This window comes from Phyllobates terribilis, unplaced genomic scaffold, assembly GCF_046119375.1.
Source record: "Phyllobates terribilis strain yellow unplaced genomic scaffold, ASM4611937v1 Scaffold_2__4_contigs__length_985480577, whole genome shotgun sequence".
Classification (NCBI taxonomy): Eukaryota; Metazoa; Chordata; class Amphibia; order Anura; family Dendrobatidae; genus Phyllobates; species Phyllobates terribilis.
The window spans coordinates 768,113,530-768,130,113 of record NW_027362762.1 but is presented as its reverse complement, the minus strand read 5'-3'; the positions used below and the strand labels follow the sequence as shown (position 1 = coordinate 768,130,113).

General features: G+C 43.8%; 1 protein-coding gene across 3 annotated transcripts in view; it reads left to right on the top strand.

Moving 5' to 3' along the window:
* The window catches only part of STS (steroid sulfatase), an 829,793-nt gene that overhangs the window by 213,659 nt on the left and 599,550 nt on the right, over positions 1 to 16,584 (top strand). The window lies entirely within an intron of this gene.

The window sequence follows — 16,584 nt, the reverse complement described above, 5'->3', positions numbered from 1 at the left end:
CTGGAGTAGCATTTCACTTCCAACTACTGAATTGGGAGATGTGACAAAGAGATTCATCATCAGACAATCCATAAAAGGGTGGAAAAGGGGTCAGCCAAGTCAGTAGTGTAGACGTCCCGTCCCGTGTCACTAAAACTGATTTCTCACATCATATCCCTAACACCATTAACATGACACTCACAATTTGAAGCAACACTACTGTCTACTGCATTTGCGATTGCCATCTTCGGGGCGCTATGCATAAGCGAATTAGTCCCTCAATCTAAAATTACCACCAGTGGAGGCTTATTACACCAGGACGTAGTCATAGCCAAAATGCAATAAGTCTACGCATACGCAAATCGAAAATGGTTCCAGTGGACAGGGGCACTTGGGCACTTCTACAACCCACAAACGGTACACTGAGTTGGGTAACAATAGTAAAAACATATATAACCATAAGATCACAAAGTAATTTCTTCCTATCACACATTGATGGAACGCCATTATCAAGATACCAGTTCCAAGCTATATTTAATAAATGCCTAACATCGGCAGGGAACCATCCCAAAGATTACGGGACACACTCATTCCGCATAGGTGCGGCCACGGAAGCAGCAAGAGCAGGACTGTCAGAAACGGAAGTTCAGAGGATAGGGAGATGCCGATCCACGTGTTTGGCGAGATACATAAGACTGGACTTGCTATCCTAACGTGGTTTGTTTCTTTTACATGTGACACTAAGCCAACATTGTGGGTGATAGGCCACTCGTATATATATTGGGCAGAAAAAAGGGCGAAAGTCCACCCAGGCGGGAGGAAATTAGAGTTTCATAACACATATTTCAACTGGAGAGGTATTAGAGGCCTGCAATGGCCACAGGTACTAATGGAGGTAATCAAGGTAGGGAGAGAGGCAAGAGGTCTGGTCATCTTAGTTATACAGGCCGGGGGAAACGACCTAGGTCATCACAAGAGCGCATAACTAATGGCAATAATGAAACTAGACACTGAGCGCTTCAGAGAATTTTTCACAAAACTAACTATAGTATGGTCAGAGATTGTGCCGATAGTGGTATGGCAAGGTGCGCGAGACATCACAGCCATCGAACGGACAAGGCGGGTAATAAATATTCGGATGGCAAAATTTACAAGAGACAGAGGTGGTGCAGCGATACGACACCGACAACTGGAAGGAGATAAAGCAGGCCTCATACGGCCCGACTGTGTTCACTTAATGGATATTGGACTGGACATATTCCTGTCAGGACTCCTGGACGGAGAGGAACAAGCATTAAGAGTGATGGATGGGGGTCAGAGTCCTGCATACGAGTACGTAGGATCCTCCGTGGCCTGGAAATAGAAAGGACTTGTTGGAGAGTTACACTTGTTGGCCAACTTGCCGGTGTGGAGACACAGGGCATGCTGCAACAAGCTGAATTATTTTAGAAATAAAATGCCTTTCTAATGGAATGAGTATAAAGAGTTAATAAAGCTGTGACCGATCCTCACCCATCCAGTTGTAAGAGTTACATCATTGTATTGTCAAGGAAATGGGGGCGGTAGGGGGGCTGAGCATCTGGGTTTGGTTGGGGGTCCCCACAGTCTGCCTATACTAGATGCAGTTAAAAATTCTTATTAGATACACAGGTGGTGCAGCTTGCTTCGCAGCTGGGCTACTATGCTAACTAGCAGACACTGAAGCTTTGGAGCAGAACTCTGAGTTAACAGCTCTTCAGACTCAACCATCTGTGTTACCCCAAGCCATAGTGTATGTAGTTTCTTATGGTTAAAAGGGGGGGGGAGCGACCCAACCCACCTGGAATTGACGATGCCAACGTCACGTAAAACACAGCATGGGGACTTTAAAAAGAGTTTCCATTTTTCCAAAAATTGTGGCACAGACACCCTTAAGTGGCATCAATTACCCCAGAGTTGCTTAAAACGGTTGGTGAGGTGATTTTACCAAATCCTCGAGCTTTTAGTCTCCCGAGGATGACACAGGGGTAGAAAAGTCCTTGCGGATCCATGATTTGTTCATCTTTATGAACGTGAGTCTGTCTACATTCTCAGTGGACAGCCGCGTGCGCTTATCTGTCAGCACACCACCAGCAGTGCTGAACACGTGTTCAGAGAGAACGCTGGCTGCAGGACATGACAAGATCTCCAAGGCATGAGTGGCGAGCGCCGGCCATTTTTCCAGATTGGAAGCCCAAAATGAGCAAGAGTCCAGTGACACAGTCATGGCTTCGATGTTCACTTGGAGATTCTCCTGTACCATCCTCTCTAGGTGTTGACTATGTGTCAGACTTCATGTCTCCTGTGGCCTTGCAAAGGATGGTCTAAAAAAGTGGTGAAACGATTTCACAAAATTGCTGTTACCAGCAGATACTGTGTTACTGTTACGGTTTGAGTGATGAAGACTCGACAGTCCCACGGTTGGCAAGTTAGAACTGGGAGATTCACTATGTGCACCACTGGTGTTTTGTTGAAAAGCACATGTAAGATTCAGCAACAGCCTCTGCTGATACTCCTGCATGCGTGAATCCCTTTCTATGACAGGAATTATTTTGGCAAATTTACTTTTGTACCGGGGATCTAAGAGTGTGGCAACCCAGTAGTCGGTATTACTTTGAATTCTGACAATCCGAGGGTCATGTTGCAGGTAGTGCAGCAAGAAGGCACTCATGTGTCTTGCGCATCCAGGAGGTCCAAGTCCTTGTTGTGTTGGAAGCAAGGTAAGAATCATGCTTCCTTCCTCTGCCCTCTCCCCCCAACCTTGCACAACAGAAATGTGATCAAGGTCTGCCTCATATGATGAGTCTTCCATGCCCATCGCCAGTTCGTCCTCCACTTCTTCCTCGGCTCCTGCACCTTCCTCAACAGTTTGGCTGCTACCATGCGCCCTGATTTATCCCTCTCCCCCACCCTCCCATGCCTGCCGCATTGGTGCTGCCGACCGTCTGGACCTTGGAGATGTTATCCCTTCCGCATACGACTCCTCCTCTACTTCCTCCACCTCCTCTTGTCCCACCACCTGACTCCGAATTCTGTTTAATTTGTGCTCCAGCATGTAAATCACCGTAATAGTCATGCTGATAATGGCATCGTCAGCACTAAACATCTTCGTCGCCATTTCAAAACTGTGCAGAAGTGTGCATAGGTCCCTGATCTGAGACCACTCCTGCAGCATGATTTGCCCCACCTCTGGATCTCGTTGGCCCAGGCTATACGTCAGAACGTATTGCACCAGGGCTTGTCGGTGCTACCACAGTCGCTGCAACATGTGCAGAGTTGAATTCCACCGTGTCGGCACATCGCATTTCAGCCGGTGAACTGGCAGGCGCAACGACTTCTGTAGAGATGTAAGTCGTTGAGCTGCAGGATGCGAATGACGGAAGTGAGCACACAGCGACCGTGCCCTCTGCAGAAGGCCATCTAGTCCGGGATAGTTGGCTAAAAATTGCTGGACAACCAGGTTCAACACGTGAGCCATACAGGGCACATGTGTGACCTTGCCCCGGCGAAGGGCCACACCCAGGTTTGCAGCATTGTCGCACAAGGCCTTCCCTGGTTGCAGGTCCAGTGGAGACAACCATTCATGAAACTGGGTCTCCAGAGCTGACCACAACTTCTCAGCTGTGTGACTCACATTTCCCAGACATTTCAAAGTAAACACCGCCTGATGCCGTTGAGCCCTGCTGCCAGCATAGTAAGGAGGTGTGCAGGATTCCTTCTGCGCAGTTAGAAAGCTTGTGGCATTACCAGACAGGCTTTGGCTGCAGTTGGAGGACTGAGAGGAGGTTGAGGAGGCAGAAGCAGTGGAGGAACTTCTAGATAAAGAGGATTGACGCACAACTCGTGGGGACGGCAAGACTTGGACAGCAGCCCCTTGTCCTGCTGTCACCATAGTTACCCAGTGCCCAGTCAGCGACATGTAGCGCCCCTGTCCATGCCTACTCGTCCAAGTGTCTGTGGTGAAATGCACCCTGTCACACACAGAGTTTCTCAAAGAAGCGGTGATGTTGTGTGCGACATGCTGGTGTAGCGCAGGCACACCTTTCTTTGAGAAGTAGTGCCGACTGGTCATCTGGTACTGGGGCACTGCAACGGACATAATGTCTTTAAAATCCACGGTGTCCACCAGGCGGAAAGGCAGCATTTCTGCAGCCAACAGCTTGCAGATGGTGAAATTCAACCTCTTAGCTTTGTCATGGCTAGGAGGAAATGGTCTTTTACTTGTTCACATCTGAGGGACCGAGGGCTGGCGGTTGTGCTTAGACGGGGTTGAGTAGGGTGTCCCCGGCAAACTGCCGGTCTGTGAGGAAGATGCAGGCGGAAAAGTTAGGTTGCCTTGATCCAAAGGTGGTGCTCTCGATGTCAGAGAGCGCTCAACACCAGCTGGTGTTTCCACTTCCAAATGAAATGATGACCTGCCAATCACACTGGCTGTTGCGGGTAAAAAGGTGGCAGGTCTGTGTCCAAAAACAGGTGTGACTGCTGTCCCCCCAGTCACAGAGGATGAAGCAGCCGTGGATGCACAAGATGGGGCAGACGGTGGTTGGCCCGGCCCGCTAGGCTGCATTGTAGCACAGTGAGCTTCCCACTGCAACTTATGCTTCATATCCATGTGACGGTTCATGCATGAAGTACTCAAATTATGGATTTTTTGGCCTCTACTTAGCTTTTGGTTACAAATATTACAGATAACACGAGTTGGGTCATCCTTATAGATCTGAAAAAATGTCCAGGCTATGCAAGGCTTAGAGCCCATGCGACCTGAAGAGCCACCACCACTTGTGGTCAGAGGCAGAGTTGTCGTTGAGGATGAAGTTGTTGACGTGCTTCCAGTACTCCGTCTCTGTCCAGGAAGGCGCAACCTAACCTCGTCGTCAATAGCATCCTCCTCCACCTCCTCTGCTGACCTCATCAACTGGCTGACTGTGGGTTGACAGTAAGTGGGATCTCCAACTTCGTCATCATCACCCTGTGTGTTCTCACACCCTTCGTCCTCAGAGCCAACCTCTTCCTGCCCTGACCAAAAAGTCAAGTTGTCTCTCCAATCAGGTATTTCAGTCTCATCATCGTCTTCATCATTGTTTCCACCAACAGGAGTTACAGTTTGGGAACGAGGGTCTACATTATGCTCAGAACCTTCTTCATCTGGTCCTGTATCCGACTCATAAAGATTCTGGGCATCAGTGCAGATCATTTCCTCGTCTGGATTAACAGAAGCTCTGGAGCAGACCTCCATTTCCCAGGCTATAGAATGAGTATACAGCTCTGCAGACTCAACCATCTGTGTTACCCCATACTCAGACGGGCAGCTGGAGACTTGGGAGCTGTGAAGAAGCAAGTGCGATTGGGGTGACACCTCTGAGGACTGGAGTATTTGTGATGTTGAAGTTGAGGTGGAGGAGAGCCCACTTGAAGGAGCACTTTATATCCATTGAAGCACCTGCTGTTTTTGTGCCTCATCTGGAATTTGTAGCGATGGGCGTGTCTGTAAGAAAGGGATCGTATTACATTGTCCACGAAAAGAAGTAGACATCTTAGTTTGGCTGGAAGATGGTCTTTCTTCTGCAGATGTAACTCCCCCCCCCCACTGCGGGGGGGGCTCAACCCACCAGCGGACAGGCACCAGTATTGGGAGAGGGGGGCTGGCCGTCAGGGTCCACCGCGGCTCTGGCACAAACTCGGCGACACGGAGGTCGCACGGGCAGGAACGGACTGGCCGTGTCGACTTCGCACTCCAGCGTAGTCCCTCGGCCTGCTCGCACCTGTAACCTCAAAGGGATGCGCAAGCGGCTATTCTTCCCAGGGCTGTTCCCCGCCCAGCAGGAACGTGGGGGAGCTCATTTCGGCCTTCCACTGTACTCCCTTACCTCCCTCGCCCTCTCTCCTTCTTCCGTTCTCCATCTAACCCCTCGGCTCTGTGGCATCCGGTCTCCCTCCAGCTCTCTCCTTCTCACAGGTGGACTACTGCGTGTATTCACACTGTTGCGAATCTTTTGGGCCGAGGCATAAGAAGTTGTCGAGGTAATGGATATTATGTGCCCCTTTAGAAACGTCCATTAAAACCCATTCAAGGAAGCAACTAAACACCTCAAATAATGAGCAGGATCTGGACCACCCCATGGGCAAACAACGATCTATATATTATGCTCCTTCCCAGAAGCAGCCCAATAGGTGGACACTATTCGGAGGCACAGGTAGTAAGTAACCGGAACCCCGCATCAATGTCTGTTTTGGCCATTAGGGTGACCCTTCCCAACTTTTTGATCCGCCTGATTGCCTTGTCAAAGGATGTACAGTATATACTACTGTACTTTGTTCTGCGTCGATGTTGTCGTTTACTGACCTGCCCCTTGGATATGACAAATGGTGGATTAGTCCGAATGTATTGGGTTCCGTTTTTTGGCACAACTCACAACGGGGATACCACTACGTCTTGTAAGGAAAGTGTTCTGAATGGAACCGCCATTCTACCTAAAGATATTTCTTTTTTTAATTTTCTTGTCACGACGTCTGGGTGTTGGTAGGCTGATTTTAGATTATTACTCCAGCCTTTCTTGATTTTAGAAGGGCATGACATGCCTATATCTGTGTCTCCCCCTCCTTTTACTCCTCCACCTCTTTTCTTTTCACATGATTATATGTACTTGTCACTTTTCCATGTGTTAGTTGTGTCTTCTGAGCAGTTTGTCAGCTTTTGGACACCTTTGAAGGTGTTTTCTATGTGTTTCTATGTTTTTTGTTTGCCTGCCATTGGTTTTAATGGTGTTCGACGAACAGTTCGGCGAACATACCGGTGTTCGACGAACCGAACCGCACCCGAACACTACGGGGGTGGCTCAACTTTAATTCTTATACACTACAACTCTCCCCTTCCCTGGGTGGGGGAGAGGAAAGGTAATGGTTGATTTAGGAGCTCGGCAAGGCACATGGCCCTGGTGTTTTCACCATCACAATTAATCCAGTGAGCAGGGATAGCTAGGGCACCCCTAGCTTTAGGGATAGGAAAGGAGACCCTAGTCCCGGGATATCCTACAACATAGACATGACACTCTCCTGTTTGCGAGTGCATGCTCAGATAGATATCAATTGTTGAGTAAGACCATCTGCTGAACATATTAGTCAAAAGTGAGTAAGGATTTATCAATGTATACCAAATATTCACCTTAAAATTTTACATTAATCTGCTTAAGCTTCATGACACTGTGGACAGCATGTTTAATAATTGGTCAACTTTAAGAATTGTTGAGTTGTGAATTATATAAGCATATTTTCACTAAGGCTATCGTGCGCTTTATAAGCTGCTGAACAACCACCCTCCCACCCTTTGAGCATGTGTGCGAATTGTCGTTGGTTCTAGTTTCATGTTTGTGTTTTGCATCATCTATTATAAATGATATACAGGTTGGCATGTCCTTGAAATGTATTGAAATGTAAAGACCTTTGGTTGTGGAGTGATTTTTACAATCAAGGATGGCAAAATATTGCAGGCCTGCCCAGTTGGCAATTGAAGACCATTACTCAAAAGAGTCAAGGAGCTTGATAGTTTCATTAGTCTTATATGAAGCAACATTCCCTGAATAGAAGTAGACAGTTGACACTTGGTTTATACTTGCTTCAATATCCTTGAACTTTCCTCAACAGCAGCTGTCACTTTGCAACAGACTCTGACTGTCTCACTTCAGTTGTGCAGCACACTCTCTCACAGTGCTTATAAACCCTCTCATTGTCTGCTTTTTTGACAGCATACTCCTGCAAAAGCTTGTTTTGTGCTTTATGCAGCACAATCCCTCACACATCTCTTTTCTAGTTCACTCTAACATGGCAGTCATCTTTACACTTCGTCACCTTCCAGACTCCTATGGTATGACTACTCCTCAATTCTCAGAGACTATCTTACTATCAAAGTAAAAATGTTCTGCTGTAAATCTTGCCCATTTAATGGTGACTTGTCAATGGTGCTGGTGGGTTGGTCTATTTCTTTTGAGACAGACCTCAAACTGGAGTTTTTCATGCTCTTTGGTGGTCCTAGGGAGGCACACCATAAGGCCTCCTTCACACGTCCATGTTTCAAATGCATGTGAAATACGTTTTCTTCATGGTTACCACACATACCCATTATAATCTACTTTTGCTATGAACTTGTCCTTGTTTTTACAACAAAACATAGACTTGTCCATTTTTTCTGGCAGCACGGATGACAAGGAATAATACAAGTCTCTGGGTCTGTGAAACACATGTACAGCACATGGATGGCATCTGTGTGCCATCCGTGTTCTATCCGTGTTTAACCCATTTCTGACGTGATCAGTAATAGTACATCTCACTGGCCTGGGCCTACAAGCGGTATAGGGCGATTGGCGCCTTTTGTCAGCTGATAGCACCGGGTGTCAGCGGTGACAATGTGGAAGGAGTGGTCCCATACCGCTCCCGGCACATTAACCCACAAAATGCTGTGATCGAAGTCGATCACAGCATTGCAGGAGCAAGGGGGGGTAACCACCGCTTACTTACCTCCTCTCCGGCGTCCCGCGCTGTCTGTGCTGGGTACCGGAATTTGTCATGACGACATCTGGGTCACCAGGCAGCAGAAAGTTCCTTTTGATCACGGAGAGTGCGCGATCAAATTAACTTCTGCATGCAGGCTGAGAGCCTGTATAGCATAGAGATGCTGCTGCTACTTCTCTATGCTATATAAGTGATCAGCCTGCTAAAGGTGAAAGTCCCATAGTGGGACAAAGTGTAAAAGTAAAAAAAGTATCAGAAAGTGAAAAAATAAATAAATTGTAAAAATATAAAAAAAATGTAAAAAATAATCCCCAAAAAATAAAAATATACTGTACCCATATATAAATATTATTATGAAAAAAAGCAAAAAAAACAACAAAAGTACACATATTTGGTATTGCTGAATCCGGAACGACCTGACCTATAATATTGTCCCACCAGTAAACCCTTTAGTGAACACGGTAAAAAAATAAATAAAAAACTTAGCAAAAAACTATGCTTTATCATCATTCAACAAAAACAAACAAAAAATTAAATAAAAATCGATCAAAAAGACAAATGTAAATAAAAATGATACCGCTGAAAATGTCATCTTGTCATGCAAAAAAGAAGCCACCATATAGCTCCATCAGTCGAAAAATAAAAAAGTTATAGCTCTCATAATAAAGCGATACAAAAAAAAATATTTTTTCTATAAAATAGTTTATATTGTGTAAAAGCACCAAAACATGAAAAAGCAATATAAGTGTGGTACCACTGTAAATGTACTGACCCAAATAATAAAGATGCCTTATCAATTTTACCACATGTGGATCGGCATAAAAAAAAAAAAAAAAATTCTTGAATTGTTGGTTTTTGTTTAATCTGAATCCCAAAAATTGGAATAGAAAGCGTTCACAAAATGTCACGTGCCCAAAAATGGTAACAATAAAAACGTCAACTTGTCCCGCACAAAACAAGCCATCACATGACTCCGTCGGCCTAAATATGGAAAAATTATTGCTCTCAAAATACGGTGATGCAAAAAAAAGCATCTTTTAGTGTATGACAGCTGTCATTCATAAAAACCCGATATGAATCTGCCATCGCTGTAATCGCACCGACCCGAAGAATAAAGTCGTCTAATCACTTATAACGCACGAGGAACGGCGTTAAAAATTAACTCTAGGTTTAGAGTTGTGCTAGGGTTAGGGTTGTGCTAGTGTTAGTGTTGTGTTACGGTTAGGGCAGGGACACACTGCCGTATTTCTCGTCCGAGGATCACTTCATAATCCACGTACTGGCCTGCACCTCTCCTGATCTGAGCTTGACAGCTGCATAGAAATCCATCATGCTGTCATGCTCAAGTCAGGAGAGGTGCTGGCCAGTCCGTTCAGTGCGATCCGATCATTGCACAAGTTTTATGGCTGTGTATCCCTGTCCTTAGGGTTGTGCTAGGGTTAGGGTTAGGGTTGTACTAGGGTTAGTGTTAGGATTGTACTAGGGACAGGGGTTAGAGTTGTGTTAGGGTTAGGGTTGTGTTGGGGTTGGGATGATGATATGATGATGATATGGCGACTAGTGTTTAGAGCAAGTGCTCGCTAATTGAGTTTTCATCGGGAGCTTGGGTATGCACTAAGTATTGTGGGTGCTCGAGTAACATGCTCGAGTCTCCGCTCCATATGCTTTGCGGCCCAAAAAACCTTGCGGAGATTGCCTGCCATGCACGAGTGATCCCCGCATGGTTTTTATGGGGGTCTAAAAACCGTGAAACTTGCAGGGCGGGGACTCGAGCATGTCACTTGAGCACCCGCAATAAGTGGTGCATGCTCAAGTACCTGATGCAAACTCAAGTAGTGTGCACTTGTGCTCAAGACTAATGACAGCTTATTCAATATAATGACCTAATGTTATCAAATTCTGTGTCGTATCTCTGGGTTCAAAATGTTTACTATACCCCTTGATAAAATCCTGGAGGGATCTAGTTTCCAAAATGGGGTCACTTACTTATGGGAGGTTTCCACTATTTAGGCATTTCAGGGGCTCTCAAAACACGACATGGTGTCCCCTCAATTCCAGCCAATTTTACGTTCAAAAAGTCAGACAGTGCTCCTTCCCTTCTGAACCCTTCTGTGCACCCAAACAGTGGTCTTTCCTCACATTTGGGGTATTGGCGTACTCAGGTAAAATCACATAACAGTTTCTGCGGTCCATATTCTCCTCTTATCTTTGTGAAAATAAAAAATTTGGGGCTAAAAGATAATTTTTGTGCAATAAGTTTGATTTTTTTATGCTCCATGTTATAAACTTTTGTGAAGCACCTGGGGGTTCAGGGTGCTCACCACAGATATAGATAAGTTCACTGAGGGGTCTAGTTCCAAATTGGTATCATTTGTGGGGGGTTTCCACTGTTTAGGCACATCAGGGGCTCCCCAAACGCAACATGGCGTTTGCTAATTATTCAAGCAAATTTTACATTCAAAATGTCAAATGGGGCTCCTTCCCTTCCAAACCCTGCCGTGCACCCAAACAGTGGTTTTTCCCCCATATATGGGGTTTTGGCTTATTGAAGAGAAATTGCAAAACAAATTGCATGGTGCAATTTCTCCTGTTACCCTTCTGAAAATGGAAAATTGGAGGCTAAAAACATTTTTGTGGGAAAAATGTGAAAATTTTATTTTTACGGCTCAATGTTCTAAACTATTGTGAAGCACCTGTGGGTTCAAAGTGCTCACCACACATCTAAATAGATTCCCTAAGGGGTCTAGTTTCCAAAATGGTGTCACTTGTGGGGGTTTCCACTGTTTAGGCACATCAGGGGCTCCCCAAATTCAACATTGCGTCCGCTAATTATTCAAGTAAATTTTACATTACAAAAGTCAAATGGTACTCCTTCCCTTCCGAACCCTGCCGTGTTCACAAACAGTGGTTTCCCCCCTCATATGGGGTATCGGTGTGCTCAGGAGGAATTTCACAATAAATTTTGGGGTCCATTTTTTCCTGATACCCTTGGAAAATTAAAAAAATTGGGGTCTAAAATAACATTTTTGTGAAAAAGTTGAATGTTCATTTTTTTCTTCCACATTCAAAAAATTCCTGTGAAGTGCCTGAAGGGTTAATAAACTTGGTGTCACTTTTGAGTATTTTTTGTCATAAAGGCCCCTCAAAGTCACTTCAAATGTGATGTGGTCCCTAAAAAAATGGTTTTGTAAATTTTGTTGGAAAAATGAGAAATCGCTGGTCAACTTTTAACCCTTATAACTTCCTAACAATAAAAAATGTTGGTTCCAAAATTGTGCTGATGTAAAATAGACATGTGGTAAATGTTATTCATTAGCTATTTTGTGTGACATATCTCTCTGATTTAGGGCATGAAAATTCAAAGTTTGAAAATTGCTAAATTTTCAAAATTTTTGCCAAATTTCCGATTTTTTCACAAATGCAAGTCATATCGAAGAAATTTTACCACTCTCATGAAGTACAATATGTCATGAAAAAATTGACTCAGAATCAGTGAGATCCATTGAAGCGTTCCAGAATTATTACTTTATGAAGTGACAGTGGTCAGAATTGTAAAAATTGGCCTGGTCATTAACGTGCAAACCACTCTCGGGGGTAAAGGGGGTTAATATTGCTAAATATAGGAGAAACGTTGTGTTTTTTTTTTCTTTACCCATACCAGAGAAACACTGATGATACACTGATGGTAAACATGGACACACTGATGGAAAACATTGAGGACACCAGTAATGTTTATACGAGTACAGTACAGACCAAAAGTTTGGCCACACCTTCTCATTTAAAGATTTTTCTCTATTTTCATGACTATTAAAATTGTACATTCACACTGAAGGCATCAAAACTATGAATTAACACATGTGGAATTATATACTTAACAAAAAAGTGTGAAACAACTGAAAATAGGTCTTATATTGTAGGTTCTTCAAAGTAGCCACCTTTTGCTTTGATGACTGCTTTGCACACTCTTGGCATTCTCTTGATGAGCTTCAAGAGGTAGTCACTGGAAATGGTTTTCACTTCATAGGTGTGCCCTGTCAGGTTTAATAAGTGGGATTTCATGCCTTATAAATGGGGTTGGGACCATCAGTTGTGTTGTGCAGAAGTCTGGGGGAAACACAGCTGATAGTCCTACTGAATAGACTGTTAGAATTTGTATTATGGCAAGAAAAAAGCAGCTAAGTAAAGAAAAACGAGTGGTCATCATTAATGAAGGTCAGTCAGTCCGAAAAATTGGGCAAACTTTGTAAGTGTCCCCAAGTGCAGTTGCAAAAACCATCAAGCGCTACAAAGAAACTGGCTCACATGAGGACCGCCCCAGGAAAGGAAGACCAAGAGTCACCTCTGCTTCTGAGGATAAGTTTATCCGAGTCACCAGCCTCAGAAATCGCAGGTTAACAGCAGCTCAGATTAGAGACCAAGTCAATGCCACACAGAGTTCTAGAAGCAGACACACCTCTACAACAACTGTTAAGAGGAGACTGTGCAGCAGGCCTTCATGATAAAATAGCTGCTATTAAACCACTGCTAAGGACAGACAACAAGCAGCAGAGACTTGTTTGGGCTAAAGAACACAAGGAATGGACATTAGACCAGTGGAAATCTGTGCTTTGGTCTGATGAGTCCAAATTTGAGATCTTTGGTTCCAACCACCGTGTCTTTGTGTGACGCAGAAAAGGTGAACGGATCGACTCTACATGCCTGGTTCCCACCATGAAGGATGGAGGAGAAGGTGTGATGGTGTGGGGGTGCTTTGCAGGTTACACTGTTGGGGATTTATTCAAAATTGAAGGCATACTGAACCAGCATGGCTACCACAGCATCTTGCAGCGGCATGCTATTCCAACCGGTTTGCGTTTAGTTGGACCATCATTTATTTTTCAACAGGACTATGACCCTAAACACACCTCCAGGCTGTGTAAGGGCTATTTGACCAAGAAGGAGAGTGATGGGGTGCTACACCAGATGACTTGGCCTCCACAGTCACCAGACGTGAACCCAATCGAGATGGTTTGGGGTGAGCTGGACTGCAGAGTGAAGGCAAAAGGGCCAACAAGTGCTAAGCATCTCTGGTAACTCCTTCAAGATTGTTGGGAGACCATTTCTGGTGACTACCTCTTGAAACTCATCAAGAGAATGCCAAGAGTGTGCAAAGCAGTCATCAAAGCAAAAGGTGGCTACTTTGAAGAACTTGGAATATAAGACATATTTTCAGTTGTTTCACATGTTTTTGTTAAGTATATAATTCCACATGTGTTAATTCATAGTTTTGATGCCTTCAGTGTGAATGTACAATTTTCATAGTCATGAAAATACAGAAAAATCTTTAACTGAGAAGATGTGTCCAAAGTTTTTGGTCTGTGCTGTACGTGTTTTAATACAGATGTGTTTAGGAGGCCAATAATGAGTACTTACTGACCCCTAAGTCTACAGTACCCACCTAAAGACATTGGTGCTCCTCAGACCCAATCTCCATCTGCACTTGTCAGTGCCTCTACTGGCAATAATGTGTTTACTTTTATACTATGAATACATGCAATAATTTCTTAGATTCCATTCTCACGCTGCTTTCAACTTTCTGTATAATGCTGTCAACTCATAAGTCTAAACATATTGATTATGCTACAGTGCCTTGTGAAAGTATTTGGCCCCCTTGAACTTTTCTACCTTTTGCCACATTTCTGGCTTCAAACATAAAGATATAAAATTCTAATTTTTGGGGGAAGAATCCACAACAAGTTGGACACAATCGTGAAGTAGAACGAAATTTATTGGATATTTTAAACTTTTAAAAAAAAAATAAAAAATGAAAAGTGGGGAGTGCAATATTATTCGGCCCCTTTACTTTCAATGCAGCAAACTCACTCCAGAAGTTCAGTGAGGATCACTGAATGATCCAATGTTTTCCTAAATGACTGGTAATGATAAATAGAATCCACCTGTGTGTAATCAAGTCTTTGTATAAATGCACCTGCTCTGTGATAGTCTCAGGGTTCTGTTTCAAGTGCAGAGAGCGTCATGAAGACCAAGGAACACACCAGGCAGGTCCGAGATACTGTTGTGGCCAAGTTTAAAGCTGGATTAGGATACAAAAGGATTTCCCAAGTTTTAAACATCTCAAGGAGCACGGTGCAAGTGATAATATTGAAATGGAAGGAGTATCAGACCACTGCAAATCTACCAAGACTCGGCCGTCCCTCTAAACTTTCATCTCAAACAAGGAGACGATTGATCAGAGATGCAGCCAAAAGGCCCATGATCACTCTGGATGAACTGCAGAGATCTACAGCTGGTGTGGAAGAGTCTGTCCATAGGGCAACAATCAGTCGTACACTGCACTAATCTGGCCTTTATGGAAGAGTGGCAAGAAGAAAGCCATTTCTCAAAGATATTCATAAAAAGTCTCATTTGAAGTAAGCCACAAGCCACGTGGGAGACACACCAAACATGTGGAATAAGGTGCTCTGGTCAGATGAAACCAAAATTGAAATTTTTGGCCACAATGCAAAACGATATGTTTGGCGCGAAAGCAACACAGCTCATCACCCTCAAAACACCATCCCCACTGTCAATCATGGTGGTGGCAGCATCATGGTTTGGGCCTGCTTTTCTTCAGCAGGGACAGGGAAGATGGTTAAAATTGATGGGAAGATGGATGGAGCCAAATACAGGTCCATTCAGGAAGAAAACCAGTTGGAGTCTGCAAAAGACCTGAGACTGAGACGGAGATTTATCTTCCAACAAGACAATGATCCCAAACATAAAGCAAAATCTACAATGGAATGGTTAAAAAAATAAACGTATCCAGGTGTTAGAATGGCCAAGTCAAAGTCCAGACCAGAATCCAATCGAGAATCTGTGGAAAGAGCTGAAAACTGCTGTTCACAAACGCCCTCCATCCAACCTCAATGAGCTCAAGCTGTTTTGCAAGGAAGAATGGGCAAGAATTTTCGCCTCTCGCTGTGCAAAACTGATAGAGACCTACCCCAAGTGACTTGCAGCTGTAATCACAGCAAAAGGTGGTGCTACAAAGTATTGACTTAAGGGGGCCGAATAATATTGCACGCCCCAATTTTCAGTTTTTAATTTGTTAAAAAAGTTTAAAATATCCAATAAATTTCTTCCACTTCACGATTGTGTCCCATTTGTTGATTCTTCCCCCAAAAAGTACAATTTTATATCTTTATATTTGAAGCCAGAAATGTGGAAAAAGGTAGAAAAGTTCAAGGGGGCCAAATACTTTCACAATGCACTGTATGTTATAGAATATATAATTCAGATTTTTTTGCTCTTGAAAGGTTCGTTGCCTGTTTTTTTTTTGTTAATGAAAAGTGCTGTCAATCTACAGTTGAAACCAGAAGTTTACATACACTGTATAAAAAGACACATATGCATGCTTTTTTCAATATCTGACACGAAATCAGAATAAACCTTTCCCATTTTAGGTCAATTAGGATTACAAAAATTCTTAATATTTGCCAAATGCCAGAATAATGAGAGAGAGAAAATGTTTAAAGGCATTTTTATTACTTACTGCAAAGTTAAAAGTTTACATACATTTCATTAGTATTTGGTACCTTTGCCACTAAACTGAATGTCTTGGGTCAAACATTTGGGATATCCTTCCACAAGCTTCTCACAATAGTTGGTTGGAATTTTGGCCCATTCCTTATGACAATACTGGTGTAACTGATCAAGGTTTGTAGGTCGCCTTGCTCGCACCTGCCTTTTCAGCTTTGCCCATATATTTTCAATAGGATTTAGATCAGGGCTTTGTGATGGCCACTCCAAAACATTGATTTTGTTATCCTTACGCCACTTTGTTATCATTTTGGCAGTATGATTCAGGTCATTGTCCATTTGGAATACCCATTTTCACCCAAGCTTTAACTTCCTGGCTGATGTCTTGAGATGTTGCTTCAGCATTGCCACATAATCTTCTATTCTCATGATGCCATCTATTTTGTGAAGTGCACCAGTCCCTCCTGCGGCAAAACAACCCCACAACATGATGCTGCCACCCCCCATCTTTCACAGTTGGGATGGTGTTCTTAGGCTTCCAAGCTTCTCCCTTTTTCCCCCAAA